We start from the raw sequence: 14543 nt of genomic DNA on the forward strand, positions 1-14543 counted from the left end.
CAGGGCAGGTGTTCCTAGTTTGATCAAGATCTCAGCCAAGCCAAAACAGGTTTGGCTCAGTGGATAGAGCGTCAGCCTGCGGACTGAAGGGTCCCAGGTTCAATTCTGGTCAAGGGCATGTACCTTGGTTGCAGGCACATCCCCAGTAGGTAGCTGATCGATGATTCTTTCTCATCAATGTTTCTAACTCTCTATTCCTCTCTGTAAAAAAAAAAATCAAATAAAAAATATATTAAAAAAAAAAAAGATCTCAGCCAAGATTCTCCCTGCAGCCCCAATCTCCTGCCCACCCGACGCTCCCCACAGCCTCCACCACCCTTCACAATGGCCAACAGGGGACCCGCCCACGGCCTGAGCCGGGAGGTGCAGCAGAAGACTGAGAAGCAGAACGATGCAGACCTGGAGCAGATCCCGATCCAGTGGATCACCACCCAGAGCCGCCAGGATGTGGTGGGAGAAATTTCAGAACTGGCTCAGGAGGGCACGGTGCTGTGTGAGCTCATTCATGGGCTGTACCCAGAGGGGCAGGCCCCGGTGAAGAAGATCCAGGCCTCCACCATGGCCTTCAAGCAGATGGAGCAGGTCTCTCCGTTCCTGCAAGCAGCGGGGCATCAATACCACCGACGTCTTCCAGACGGTGGGCCTCTAGGAAGGAAAGAGCATGGCCTGCGCCCAGTGGACCTGGGTGGTGGGCTGGCAGTAGTCCAGGACGATGGCCTTTTCTCTGGGGATCCCAACTGGTTTCCTAAGAAATCCAAGGAGAACCCCCGGAGCTTCTCAGACAAGTAGCCGCAAGAGGATAGGAACGTGGTTGGGTTGCAGATGGGCACCAGCCGTGGGGCGTCTTAGGCTAGCATGACCGGCTATGGGATGCCATGCCAGATCCTCTGATCCGCTCCCAGCCCTGCACCTGCCCTTCCTTGGATGGTTAATATATATATAAATTAAATTCCCAAGAGCCCCTGCAGTCCTCAGGCTCCTCTCTGCCAGGGGGAGGGCCTGGCCTGGCGTATCTCCTCTGGGGGTGCCCAATGTGCTTACTAATACATTCCCTTCTCCAAACACACAGAAACCGAACCAACTGGCCTCTTCTTTCCCCCCAGGACCAACATGTAGGGCGTCTTCCTCCTCCTTCATACCTCTCCTGCCCTGACCTCTCAATCCATTCTATGGCTGGGGTCAGCGATGCTCTCTTTGGGCCTTCCTTCCACAGATATGTCTCCCACAGCTGTGGCTGCAGAGACTTAACTTATAGGGAGGGGTCCGTGGCAGCTGCCACCCTGCCACAGCTGGACTGGGCTCACCACACACTGTAGGCAGCCTGCCCTGGCAGAGGCCCTCATGGCTTCTCATTTTCCATTCCCCTCGCTCTGGCTAAGGGGTGGGACAAGGGGGGAGGGGATGGAGGGCTGGCCCCTCTGGGGGGAAGAATGTGAGTGCTGATTTTGAATAAAGAATCCCCCCCCCTTTTTTTTTTTAGTAAAAAAGATCTCAGCCAAATGGATGCGATTCAGGTTATCCAAAAACACTTAAGAAGAAAATGGCTCAATGGTTGAGCATCACCTTATGAACCAGAAGTTGAGATTCAATTCCTGGTCAGGGCACATTGCCCAGGCTAAATCCCCAATGTGGGGTGTTCAGGAGGCAGCCCATCAATGATTCTTTCTCATCATTGATGTTTTTCTGGCTCTCCCTCTTCCTTCCTCTCTGAAATCAATAAAAATATTTTTTAAACAAAGGAAATGAGGCAGAAGCCAGGGGTATAGGCCAATGTGAAGGGAGGTAAAGGAAGGCTGTGGTTCAACTTAGTTATTTTTATATTCTAGCCTGGAAGCATTAAATGAACGCCAGGCCTCAGCTGATAAGTCTGGTGCTGCAGTGCACTGTCTGCTTTGGTCAAAATGGACTTGTCACCTGCCTGGGGCTAAACATGTAGAAGAAAGCATCATGGGATATAGGCGAATCAGGATGAAAGGCACAATGAACTTGGGAAAGTGCCCTGCAATTTATAGATGTCTACAGAAGTGTACAAGTTTATTGCTTAACGGTTAGAAAGCAGCCTCTGGAGTTAGATTTTTCTGGAATTGAATCAGATTTTATTTAATTTGCCTTCATAGTGGGCCCCTGTCTTACCTTTCTGTCTCCATGTCTTCAACTGTAAAATGGAGACCATAATAGTACCTACTTCACAGGGTGGTCTGAGGTTAAATGAGATAATGCGGTGAAGCACTTAGAACAGTATCTGGCATATAATGAGCTTGCAATAAATGTCGGTGATTACAGATTTTCCTAGAGCTCAGTGATTCATTTTGATCTATATACTTAGTCATTTTTCTCTGTTCTACAATCTCTTCTTCAGACTGGATGAGCATCGACCTATGAACCAGGAGGTCAGGGTTAAATTCCCAGTGTGGGGCATGCAGGAGGTAGTCAATGATTCTGTCTCATTGTTATTTCTATCTCTCTCTGCCTCTCCCTTCCTCTCTGAAATCAATAAAAACAAAAACAACAGCATTCTATTCAACTATGGCTTGATTGTCTTCTTCCAATGGTTCTCAATCAGGAGTGATTTTGGCCTGAGGGACATTTGCTTTATCCTGAGAGACATTTTTGATGGTCGCAAACAACTTGAGGGGAGGGGGCCTCCCAGCATCTAATACAATAAGTAGTTATCAGAGAAGCTACAAAACTTCCTGAGTAACAGAGATGCTGCTAAACAAACATGCCAGAAACCCACAACGAAGAATTACCTGACCCCAAATGTCAATAATGCCGAGGTTCAGAAATCCTGACTTGGACTCCTTTCTAAGCAACCAGAAGAATTTCATCTATAGCAACTCTGAAGGAATAATATGGTATGTTCTCTTTCTCTCAGTTTCCGGAGCCCTAAGAGTCTGAAAAGATGTAATGTCCATAAAGCTGCAGCCCTCAGCGGGCACTGCCACAAGGACCCTTGTTATTCTTGTCCCTTCTTCTTACTGAGCTCTGGAGTTGGAGGTGTGGTAGGATTTAGACAGGGTGAGGACACATATGTCTACAGTTGTTTACATGGAAAATAATACAATAATAAATAATACCAGAATAAACTGTGTTTCTCATACAACTGGAAACCTACTTTTATCCACTCTGCACATCCCAGAATGCAATGGACCACTTTGGTTCCTTCTGAGATCCTACCCAGTGACTTTAAGGGAATTTCAATCCTCAGGTAGACATTGATTGATTTGGGTGGGTAGAGGCGGGCAGGGATAGGGAAATCTGTAACCTGGCTCCTCAGAAAGTAGTGCCTGTGCATTCTGACATGGCAGAGAAGGAAGATGAAAGATCTTTATTCCTACTTTGTTAGGAAGTATTCTGTTTCTGAAAACATGATATATAGGTGGTCTATCAACTATTTTCATTTTATTTTCTTTTTTAAAAATATACTTTTATTGATTTGGGGGAGAGGAAGGGAGAGGGAGAAAGAGCTAGAAACATCAATGATGAGAATTATTGATCAGTTGCCTCCTGCATACCCCCTACTGGGGATTGAGCTGCAACCCAGGCATGTGCCCTTGAGTGGAATTGAACCAGGGACCCTTAAGTTCACAGGCTCTATCCCCTGAGCCAAACCGGCTAAGGCTATTTTCATTTTCTAATTGTATTTTCTTGTTTCATAGGTGGTGGAAATTTCATTTTAGATCCTGGTGGTAGACTCAGAAATCCTACTATTTTTTGATGGGGAGTTTGAGGTTTTTGTCTTTTCTAGAACATCATAGGTCTTTTCACTGGCAGCTAGAAAAGGCTGTTAGGGCAGCAAATCAGGTGTCCTTTAAAATCATTACTTTCTCCTTATTCCTGCCGATTTGTTTTGGAAAGGGCACATCAAGGCATGACAACTTCCTTTGGGGTTATCAATGAACCTGGTGTGAGGATTTTCCTTTTCTCAAATTCTCAGACTTGTTACGTTTCAAATCAATGCAAAGATATGGGGGTGAATGATAGCTCTAATTTATTTGGGTCGCCACCCTATCATCATATCCCAGAATTCCAGGATTTCAGAAGTCAGAGTAGGCACATGCCCTTGGTTTATGGCTTCCCAGACACTGTCTGGCAGCAGCATGAATAAGTGGTTACATTGCGCAACTTTCTAATTTTAGGCTTAAAATATCCAACTAAAACTGTCATCTAATCAAGAGATTAAGCTTTATAAAAACTGGAAGTGCCTGGATTATAAACCTGATGAATTTATTTTCCACTAGAGGCCCAGTGTACAAAATTCATGCACTGGAAGAGGTGGGGGGGTTGTGTCCCTCAGCCTGGCCTGTGCACTCTTGCAGTCCGGGACCCCTTGGGGAATGTCCACCTGCTTGCTTGCTGTTCCTGACTGCTCATCTCACTTCTTAGTGCTGCCGCGAGTCAGGAGAGGCTCCTGCTACCTGCACTTGCCAGCCATTAGCCCAATCAGCTAAGCAGCGCCCCCACTGTGGGAGCACACTGACCACCAGGGGGCAGCTCCTGCATTGAGTGTTTGCCCTCTGATGGTCAGTGTGCATCATAGGGACCAGTTCTGCTGTTACAGTCGCTTAGGCTTTTATTATATATTAGATGTGCACATAAAGAATGTTTTTAATGACTGGTAAGCTAAATTTTCATTTTCTTCTCCAACTGGCCATGGATTTTCTTTTTCTCAGTGAATACTGACTCGAATACATGAAAATGCTAAAGCCCAGCTGTTTCTCTCTGTGAGCAAAAGGCAGTCTTAATTAGTTTTTATAACATACACATTTCTTTCACTCCAGTAGAGTGCAACACTCAACAAATAACATTTTAATTACAATCCACTGAATACTCTTTATCTGTTCTTTTTCTCTATATATAATATTTTCCCATACTTTTTGCATCTGATACCCAAGGAGAAGTATCACCAAAATATAATTTTTCAGATAACAGAATCAAATTACCAACTTTATTTTGAATAACGGGTTTATGATTAAAATTTTCCCTCTTATGTAACTTAGTTATAGGCTTCATGAAGGAAAAGAATATAATTATAACAATTTTACATATTGACAAACCAATTTTTAGTTAGACAATGGCTTAAGGCCACATACACTTCACTAACTGCCACCAACTGAATAAGGGCCATAACCCTCAATTTCTGAGTTCTTATTCCTTTGTAGAATATAATTGATATTATCAGGAAAGCTACATTGTCAAAATAGATCATTTTGGAGGATTTCTTCTTTGGTGCTGTATGATATTATCTAAATCAAGTGTATCCAATTGGAAATTCCTTTAGCACATATTTTGAAGCCAATTGTATTAGGGCTGCCATAACAAAATACTGAAGATCAAGTAGCCTAAATAACAGATATTTATTTTCTTACAATTCTGGAGGTTAGAAGTATGAGATCAAGGTGTTGGGGAGATTGGTTTCTTCTGAGGCTGTAGATGGCTGTCTTCTCCCTGTTTCTTCACATTGTCCTCACTCAGTACGTGCTTCTGACCTAATTTCTTCTTGTAAAAATTCCATTCACATTGGATTAGTGCCCATTCTAATGACCTAATTTTAACTTAATTGTCTCTTTAATCCTACTTCCAAATATAGTCACATCTAGAGGTATTATGGGTTAAGTCTTCAACATATGAATTTTGGAGGGACACAATTCAACTCATAACAGTGTCAAAAACCCAGAAATAGTAAAATCAAAACCATCATCCCAGCCAGTGAGGATGAGTGATTGAGCATGAACCTAAGAAAGAGGAGGTCATGGTTCAATTCCCAGTCAGGGCACAGGCCTGGGTTTCAGGCTCTATCACCAGTGTGGGGCATGCAGGAGGCAGCCAATCAATGATTCTCTCTCACCAGTGATGTTTCTGTTTCTCTCTTCCTATCCCTTCTACTCTGAAATCATTTATATATACTAGAAGCCCAGTGCATAAATTCATGCGCGGGTGGGGTCCAGCTGGCCCAGCCCCAATCGGGGTGGATCAGAGCTGGGCCTGTCAGGAGGAGGAGATGGCAGGAAGTTGGCCTGCTGGCCTACCCCAATAAGGGCCCAATCAGTGCCAGGCCAGCTGCTGGGAGGGGTTGTGGGCAATTGGCTGGTAGCCCCTGCCCCTGATTGGTGTGGAGAGGCTGATTGGGGTGGGGTCAGGTGTGGGGAAGGGCTGTGGGCCTATCATGGTGGGGCTGGCTGATCCAGGGCATGGGAGAGTCCAATCAGGACTGGGCTGGCTGTGGGGGAGGGGCCATGGGAGGTTAGCCCTGCCTCACCCCCTGACCGGGCATTTTGCTGGCCCTAGTGGGCATTATAGCAACCAATCATTATGGTCGTTTTGGCATTACAATAACTGGCTTTTTATATACATATATTATATACATATTTTTAAATAAAAACCATCATATCAGTGCATTTTAAAACATTTTATAAGATATATAGCCCTATGACTTTAAGAGATTGTTTCATCCGAAGCCGGTTTGGCTCAATAGATGGAGCATCGGCCTGCAGACTGAAGGTCCCAGGTTCGATTCTGGTCAAGGGCATGTGCATTGGTTGCGGGCACGTCCCCAGTGAGGGGTGTGCAGGAGGCAGCTGATGGATGATTCTCTCTCATCGATGTTTCCAGCTCTCTATCCCTCTCTCTTCTTCTCTGTAAAAATATCAATAAAATATATTTAAAAAAAAAAAAAAAAAAAGATTGTTTCATCCAAAGCCAGTTTGGCTCAATAGATGGAGCATAGGCCTGTGGACTGAAAGGTCCCGGGTTCGATTCCGGTCAAGGGCATGTACCTTGGCTGTGGGGACATCCCCTTTGGGGGGTGTGCAAGGGGCAACTGATCAATGATTCTCTGTCATTGATGTTTCTAACTTTCTATCCCTCTCTTTTCCTCTCTGTTAAAAAATCAATAAAATATATATATATATTTTTTTAAAAAGAGATTGTTTCATTACTAAGAAAATTAGTTTTTCTTCCACAAGGTCATGAAACTCTTCACTCAAATCCACATTTGTCAGGCTGTTTTTCAGAGTTGTTTTTTGTCTGGAGAAAACAAAAAATAACTCTGCATACAATTCTACCATAAATACATGAAACCTGAAACTGATTATTTCTCTATCCACTTCCCACACTATGCATGCCCGTGAAACACTTTAGGAATGCCAGTGGCTGGAAGAGAAAAGAAGCCATAATGGTTCGCAACCACCTGCCCAGGCTTCGGTTTTGCCTTCTTTCCCCTGCCTACCAGCTGCTCTAGAAAGGTGTGATTGTAGAGAAGGAAGTGTTAAAAACAACATCTACAAAATAAGGAGAAGTGGGAACTGTATTGGACACAGACACGTTCCCTTCTACTCAGAATGAAATTGGGGATGTAGCAAGAATACCCACAGAGGAACCAAAGAAAACACAAGAAAAAGAAAACCCTTCCTCCCTACCTTGCCCTTTGCCTCCTCTTGCAGTCCTGGACTCATGCACAGTCCTGCTTGATCGGGAGCTGTCCAATCCCCAAAGGCAAGTGTGGTTTTGGCATAGGTATATATTATACATGTAGATCAATGAAGTAGAATTGAGAGTCCAGAAAAAAAACAAAACCCTCACATTTATAATCAATTGACTTCCAACTAGGATTTCAAGACAGTTCCATGTGGGTAAATGATAGTCTTTTCAACAAATGGTATTGGAACAACCATATATTCAATTGCAAAGGAATGAAGTTGGACGCCATATAAAAAATTTAACTAAAATTATTCCAAGACTTAAACGTAAGAGCTAAAACTATGAAACTCAACAGAAAACATAGATGTAAGTTTTTGTGAACATGGATTAGGTGATAGTTTCTTATTATGAGACCAAAAACATAAGCAACCAAAGAAGAAAATAGAAGAAATTTCATTCTCCAAAGCATATTATTTAAAACTGAAAAGACATGCCCTAACTGGTTTGGCTCAGTGGATAGAGCATTGACCTGCAGACTGAAAGGTCTCAGTTTTAAATCTGGTCAAGGGCATGTACCTTGGTTATGAGCACATACCCAGTAGGGGATGTGCAGGAGGCAGCTGATCTGTTTCTTTCTCATCCATGTTTCTAACTTTATTCCTCTTCTTCCCTCTCTGTAAAAAAAAAAAAAAAAAAAAAAATCAATAAAGTATATATCGTTTTTAAAAAGTGAAAAGACAACCCATAGAAAGAGAAAATATTTGCAAATCACATATCTTCTATTAATATTAAAAGTGTAATATGTAAATAGACCGAAGGCCCGAACCGGGAAACAATAATCTGGACGACCATACTATGACACCCACTGGTGCCAGGCAAACCAAGGCAGGTCCATGTCCCCCTGCCATGGCTCCATGATTGCTCTGGAGAAGGAGGCCCAGGCCACTGACTAGTAGGCTACGGTGGGTGGGCGGGGTCTCCCCCTGCAGGGCTGTCAATCATGAGGCTCCCAGACTGCAAGAGGATGTAGGCCAGGCTGATGACCCCCCAACCCCCACATCCTGCCCCCAGTGCCTGAATTTTGTGCACTGGGCCTCTAATATATCCAGAATATTAAAAAACAAAAACAAACAAACAAAAAAAACACCTCTACAACTCAATAATAAAAATACAAAAGAACCCAATTTAAAGATGTCCCAAAAATCTAAACAGATAGTTCTCCAAAGAAGATTACACAATGAATACATGACAAAAAGATGCTCAACATCATTAGTTATGAGGAAAATGCAAATCAAACATGGAAATACCACATCACACTCACTAGGATGTCTATAACCAAAGAGAAAGATAATAAAGGAAGTGGGAAAATGGAAACCCTCATACACTGCTGGTGGGATTTTAAAAGGGCAGAACAGCTTTAGAAAAAATGTGAAAGTTCCTCAAAGGTTAAACATAGAGGTACCATATGACAGACCAATTCTATTTCTAGGTACATACCCAAGCTAAATAAAAACATATGTGCAGGTATATAAAATTTTAACACAATTGTTTATGAGAAATTATTCATAATAGCCCAAACTTGAAAACAATCCCATGTCTATCAACTGCTGAATGCTTAAATATACATGGTATACCCATCCATTACTGGAGAAATTAGTGGGCCACATTTCCCCATTGCTCGAGGGAGTGAAGTACTTGAGTCCCCGCTTGCTGGCATTGTCCCACTAATTGAGAGATGTGGACAGGGAATCTGGAAGGCTGGTCAATCTTAAATGCTCTGAAGGCTGGAGCTAATCACTCATTGTTTAGTTGAGACATTGGTAGCTGAAGCAGCATCCATCTGTTAGTCTTATGTAAATTCTTGCTGATTGGCTATTATTGGAATTTCCTGCCTAAAGGATATGGGTGCATCCCATAGTCTTAATAAAAGGGATAGCAAGGCCAGTGTGGGGTGTAGTCCTCCCACTAGAGGTGGGCTCCCAATATTTCCAAATTAATACTTTTCTAGTCTCTTTCATTTGTGTGTGACTTTCTCCAGAACCCGAACCCTGAACCATGAGGGACCACTGACCTAAGCATTTTCAGAAGCCCCCATAGGAGCTGAGATGTGATAAAATACTTTGTTTGCATGGAGTTACAGTCCTCAGATTGTGAAGTTCCATATTCCTTAATCCAGTCCTGAGAAAGGTGCAGCTGGGGTTCCAGTCTCATTCCCTGTTGCAGCCGAGTCATTTTATACACTTTAAATATATGCAATTTTTTGTTGTTAACCCTCATCTGAGGATATTTTTCCATTGATTTTTAGAGAGAGTGGAAAGGAAAGGGAGAGACAGAGAGAAACATTGATGTGAGAGAGACACATCGATTGCCTTCTGTATGGGTCCCAACTAGGGCCTGCAACCGAAGTACATGCCCTTGACCATAATTGAACCCAGGTTGCAGTCTGACACTCTATCCACTGAGCCAAACCTGTGAGGGCAACATATGTCATTTTTATTTGTCAACTATACCTCAGTAAAGAAAAAGAAAAAAGGCAATTAAGCTAAAAAAATCTGCATTATTCCTTTACTATGACATAGAACCATTTGAAAGAATAGTTTTAAAACATTCTATTTACTGGGCTAGGTTTATAACTCCAGAAAAAAAAATAAACATGCATAAAACCACCTGTACAATTTCAGCACAGTTCTCTCTTAAAGCATATGTGATTGAAGGAAGAGACTGGAAATTAGGACTCATCGCTTTAACCCAAACATAAACCTGTTCTTTCGATTGTAAAGTATGACTAATAGCATAGGATATTACCTTCCTGTCAGAGGGTTTTTGAAGAATGATCCAACAGTGAGCATCATAACAACCGTTCTGATGTTATTCAAGCTTCCTCCCTCTGAGGAACTGCTGAATTAAGACCTCCCATTTGCTTGAATATTTAGAGTTACATCTTGTTTTCATTAATAACTTTGCAGCTAAAGCACTAGTTTTTTATATGTAATCTCTAGGAAAGTCAAAAAGCAGAGCTAAACAGTTTCCCTTTAGATCACTTGCTCTCTCTTTTGTTTAGCCTTAAATATAACCTCAGACCCATGCAATATTTATTATTTACATAGAGAAAAATAGAGGTTTACAATGGTGACAACTTGCAGGCACCACATTAATAAAATGTTTAGAGCTATCATCACCAGTAATTCTTCTTGGTATGATGCACTGAGAAGGACACAACAACACTCTGATATTCCTAGCAAAAATGCATAACCTGGATTTTTTTCATGAGGAAACATTAGACAGTGAAACAGAGTGATGAACTTGCTGTGATGTAACTGGCCTGTATGCATTAAAAAAAACAACAAAAAAAAACCCCACTCATATTAAAAGAGACAAATGAGACATGACAACTATAAACAATGTTGGATCCTGGTTGAATCCTGGAGAAGAAACACTTTTTCTTTTGCCACATTAATGGATGGAAGAAGAGGAGGCTTGGGGTGGTGAGTACACAAGGAGTATACAGATGTTGTATTATAAATGTGTACACCTGAAATATGTGTAACGTTATTAACAAATTACCCCCATAAATTGAATTTTAAAATGAAAGGCAAAAGGAAAAAAGAACATTAATGGAACAACTGATAAAATTTAAATCTGTAGATTATACAATAACATTGCAGCAATATTAACTTCCTGATTTTGACAATTGTACAATGGTAATATAATACCATTTTTTTGTTTCGTTTTGAAGTTCTTAAACCTAATGTCTGCAATTTACTTGCAAACAGTTTGTTTGTTTTTTTAATATTTTTTAATTGATTTCAGAGAGGAAGGGAGAGAGGGAGAGAGAGATGGAAACATCCATGATGAGAATCATTGATCTGCTGCCTCCTGCCTGCCCTCTACTAGAGATCTAGTCCACAATCTGGGCATGTGCCCCTGACAAGAATCAAACCTGGGATAGAGTGTCAGTCTACAGGCTGACCCTCTATCCACTGAGCCAAACCAGCTAGGGCACAAACAGTTATTTTTAAGTCTAGCTATAGAAAACTGTCAACTTAGGGAATCTAGATAAGAATCATTCTTTGTTCTATTTTTATAATTTTATATCAGTTTAAAATATAAATTTATACAAAAAAGGAATTTAGAAGACAGATCTAAATCAGCACCTCCATCCTAACCTATTATGCTAAAAATGATAATCAGACCGGAAAATAGTTTGAGTTTTGAATTTCTTTAAATTCAAGACGAAACCAGAACAGAATGAATCGCAGGGCTGTGCCCCAGTGCTGGCAGGCCAGGTAGTGCTTGGTAGGAAGTTCAATGTTGAGCTATGAAGTAGCCAAAGATGCCGAACAGGCTGTGACAATTAGGAAAAAACAGACTTTCAAAAACTCAGAATTGTGACCACAGCTTAAATAAAAATATTTAGGCCTTCGTTTCATTTCCTTTTATTTAACCATGATTCTGGTAAAATCATCATATTTTCAATTCTATTGTGCAAACTACTGGAGAGTGAAATCAGGTTAGAGTTATCAAATTCCCCAATCTCTCCAAGCATGAAAAACACAGCTTTCTACAATCAGAGTAAAGAACTCTCTATTTTCTTCATCTAAATACAAGGAAAGGCCGAAACCGGTTTGGCTCAGCAGTAGAGCATCGGTCTGCGGACTAAAAGGTCCCAGGTTCGATTCCGGTCAAGGGCATGTACATTGGTTGCGGGCACATCCCCAGTGAGAAAGATAAAAAACAAACAAACACTTTTCAAATGGATTTAAAGGAGGAAAAAAGTTAACGACAAGGAAGTTAGGGCTATTTTAAGTTAAGCACAGTTTTATTTATTTATTTTTATTGATTTCAGAGAGGACGGGAGAAACAATGAGAGGGAATCATTGATAGGCTGCCTCCTGCAGGCCTCCTACCGGGGATCCAGCTGGAAGCCCCGCAGGTGCCCTGACCAGGAATTGAACTGTGACTTCTGGTTCGTAGGTTAACTCTCAACCATGGAGCCACACAGGTGTGGCTAAGCACAGTTTTGAATTACTGAGGCCTAGATTAGAATAATGAGTATTAAGATCAAAGTGGGTGAATGTTAGAGGGCTTATGAAGAAGCAAATTGTAAGAACCGGTGACCAGCTGGGTCTGAGAGAGGGGTAGACTTTCGTAATGTTGCTTCTCAAATGGTCACTTGCTAAGCTAGGACGCATGATCTGGAGGAAAACCTTGGAAAATGAGCACCACCTAATTATTTGCTGAAGCCCCAAGTAACATCAGTTTTATCCCTTTAACTTAACTTATAAAATCAGGAGTTTGCATGGTATAGTAATTTAAGTAAGTTATTTTCACAAATCCCCAATACTCTACTGTAAATCCTTGCAGATAAAAGAATTTCCTGTTTTTTTCTAAATATGACAATTCTGTGTCCAGAGGATGATTGTTTTCTTGAGTGGTTCCCAGTACTCATACTTCTGAATCTTTTTCATAGTTCAGATCAGAGGTTGGCAACTGTTTCTTTAAGGGCCAGTGAGTAAGGTTTCATGGTTTATTACGTCTCTGTAGCAACCATGACTTTGTAAAGTGAAAGCAGCCATGGATGACATGTAAACAAATGACCATGGCCATGTTCTGACAATACTTTACAAAAACAGATGATCAGCCCTGGTTGGTATGACTCAGTGGTTAGAACATAGGCCTGCACACTGGGCTCGACTCCCAGCCACGGGCACATTCCTGGGTTGCAGGTTTTGATACCAGCCCAGTAGAGATGCCTGTGTGAGGCAATTAATCAATGTCTCTCTCTCACATCCATGTGTCTCTCTCTTACATCCATTTTCCTCTGTGTTTATCTCTCGCTGTCCACTCCCTTCCACTCTCTCCAAAAACCAAACCAATCCAAACCAACAAATAAAAACAGGTGGTCAGTTCAATTTGGCCTGAAACCCAGTTTTTGACTCCTGGTCTAGATTTTTCTTTTCAGATTAAACTCATCTCCCTCATAAAATTTTAAATAACTAAAATGTATTGAGTACATAGTGTCAGGAACTATTCAAAGTGATTTACATCTATTATTATGTCTAATTCTCACATCAAGACTCTGGGGGCAATTTATCACACAGGGTTTCATGTAGGAAAATAAATTCTTCTAGGTATTTCTGGTATATAAGGAGTTTACTCTAGAGAAGTATGTGCTTATAAATCTACTGCAAGAGCTGGAAGAGTACAAATACAAGTTTGTCCTGGAGTCATACCTTCATAGCTGTGAGCCAGAAGGCAGGGGTGGTAGCCACAGCTGTCACTGCCACAGCTGCCTCCAATTCAGGAAAATGTCTGGAGGGCGACATGGTGGGTCCCTCAAACCTGTGTCAGTCAGAACCAGCTTGCCAGCTCACCCTACTGCAGGAAGCTCTCATTTGTCTTCCTTTCAAATCTCAAGTACGCTTATTGCATATGGCACATCCATAATGCTAGCTGCAAGAGTCTGGAAGATGTCACTTTTTAGCTTCTCTAAATAGAAGGAGGGTGGAATGGAGGTTGAGAGACTCGAAGTAGCTGGCACAGACTCTAATAATTCCCTGTTGAAGCTGAGTTGAAAAGAACTTCCTGCCATTTTTTCCTTGATTTCCTTTAATCTAAATATTAATAGACAAGTAAATATTATGGTAAGTGGCATATATGGATACTCCCTCTTCGATAGACTTACAGTTTTAATTATCTCTTATTTTTGAAGTATTTCAAAATTCATAATAATAGAAATTTTAAAGAACAAAATTGTTGTGATGAGTCTCTTTAAGAAGTACCATTTCTCTTTTCATATGTTCATTTCCTAATTATGTTGAAATTTTAAGCTAAAGATCAAACCAGGCCATTTAAATAAATTAAAAAAAAAATATATATATATATATATAATTGATTTTTTACAGAGAGGAAGAGAGAGGGACAGAGAGTTAAAAACATCGAAGAGAGAGAATCATCAAGCGCCTGCCCCTTGCACACCCCCCACCGGGAATGTGCCCGAAACTAAGGTACATGCCCTTGACTGGAATCGAACCCAGGACCCTTCAGTCCACAGGCTAACACTCTATCCACTGAGCCAAACCGGTTTCGGCAAACCAGGACATTTTAAAAAAATCAGTTTTGAA

General features: G+C 41.5%; 1 pseudogene; it reads left to right on the forward strand.

Moving 5' to 3' along the window:
- Positions 1 to 252: 252 nt before the first annotated feature.
- LOC118729751 lies at positions 253 to 1411 on the forward strand (annotated as a pseudogene).
- Positions 1412 to 14543: the final 13132 nt, after the last annotated feature.

This window comes from Pipistrellus kuhlii, unplaced genomic scaffold (genome assembly GCF_014108245.1).
Source record: "Pipistrellus kuhlii isolate mPipKuh1 unplaced genomic scaffold, mPipKuh1.p scaffold_m20_p_1, whole genome shotgun sequence".
In the NCBI taxonomy this organism is placed as follows: Eukaryota; Metazoa; Chordata; class Mammalia; order Chiroptera; family Vespertilionidae; genus Pipistrellus; species Pipistrellus kuhlii.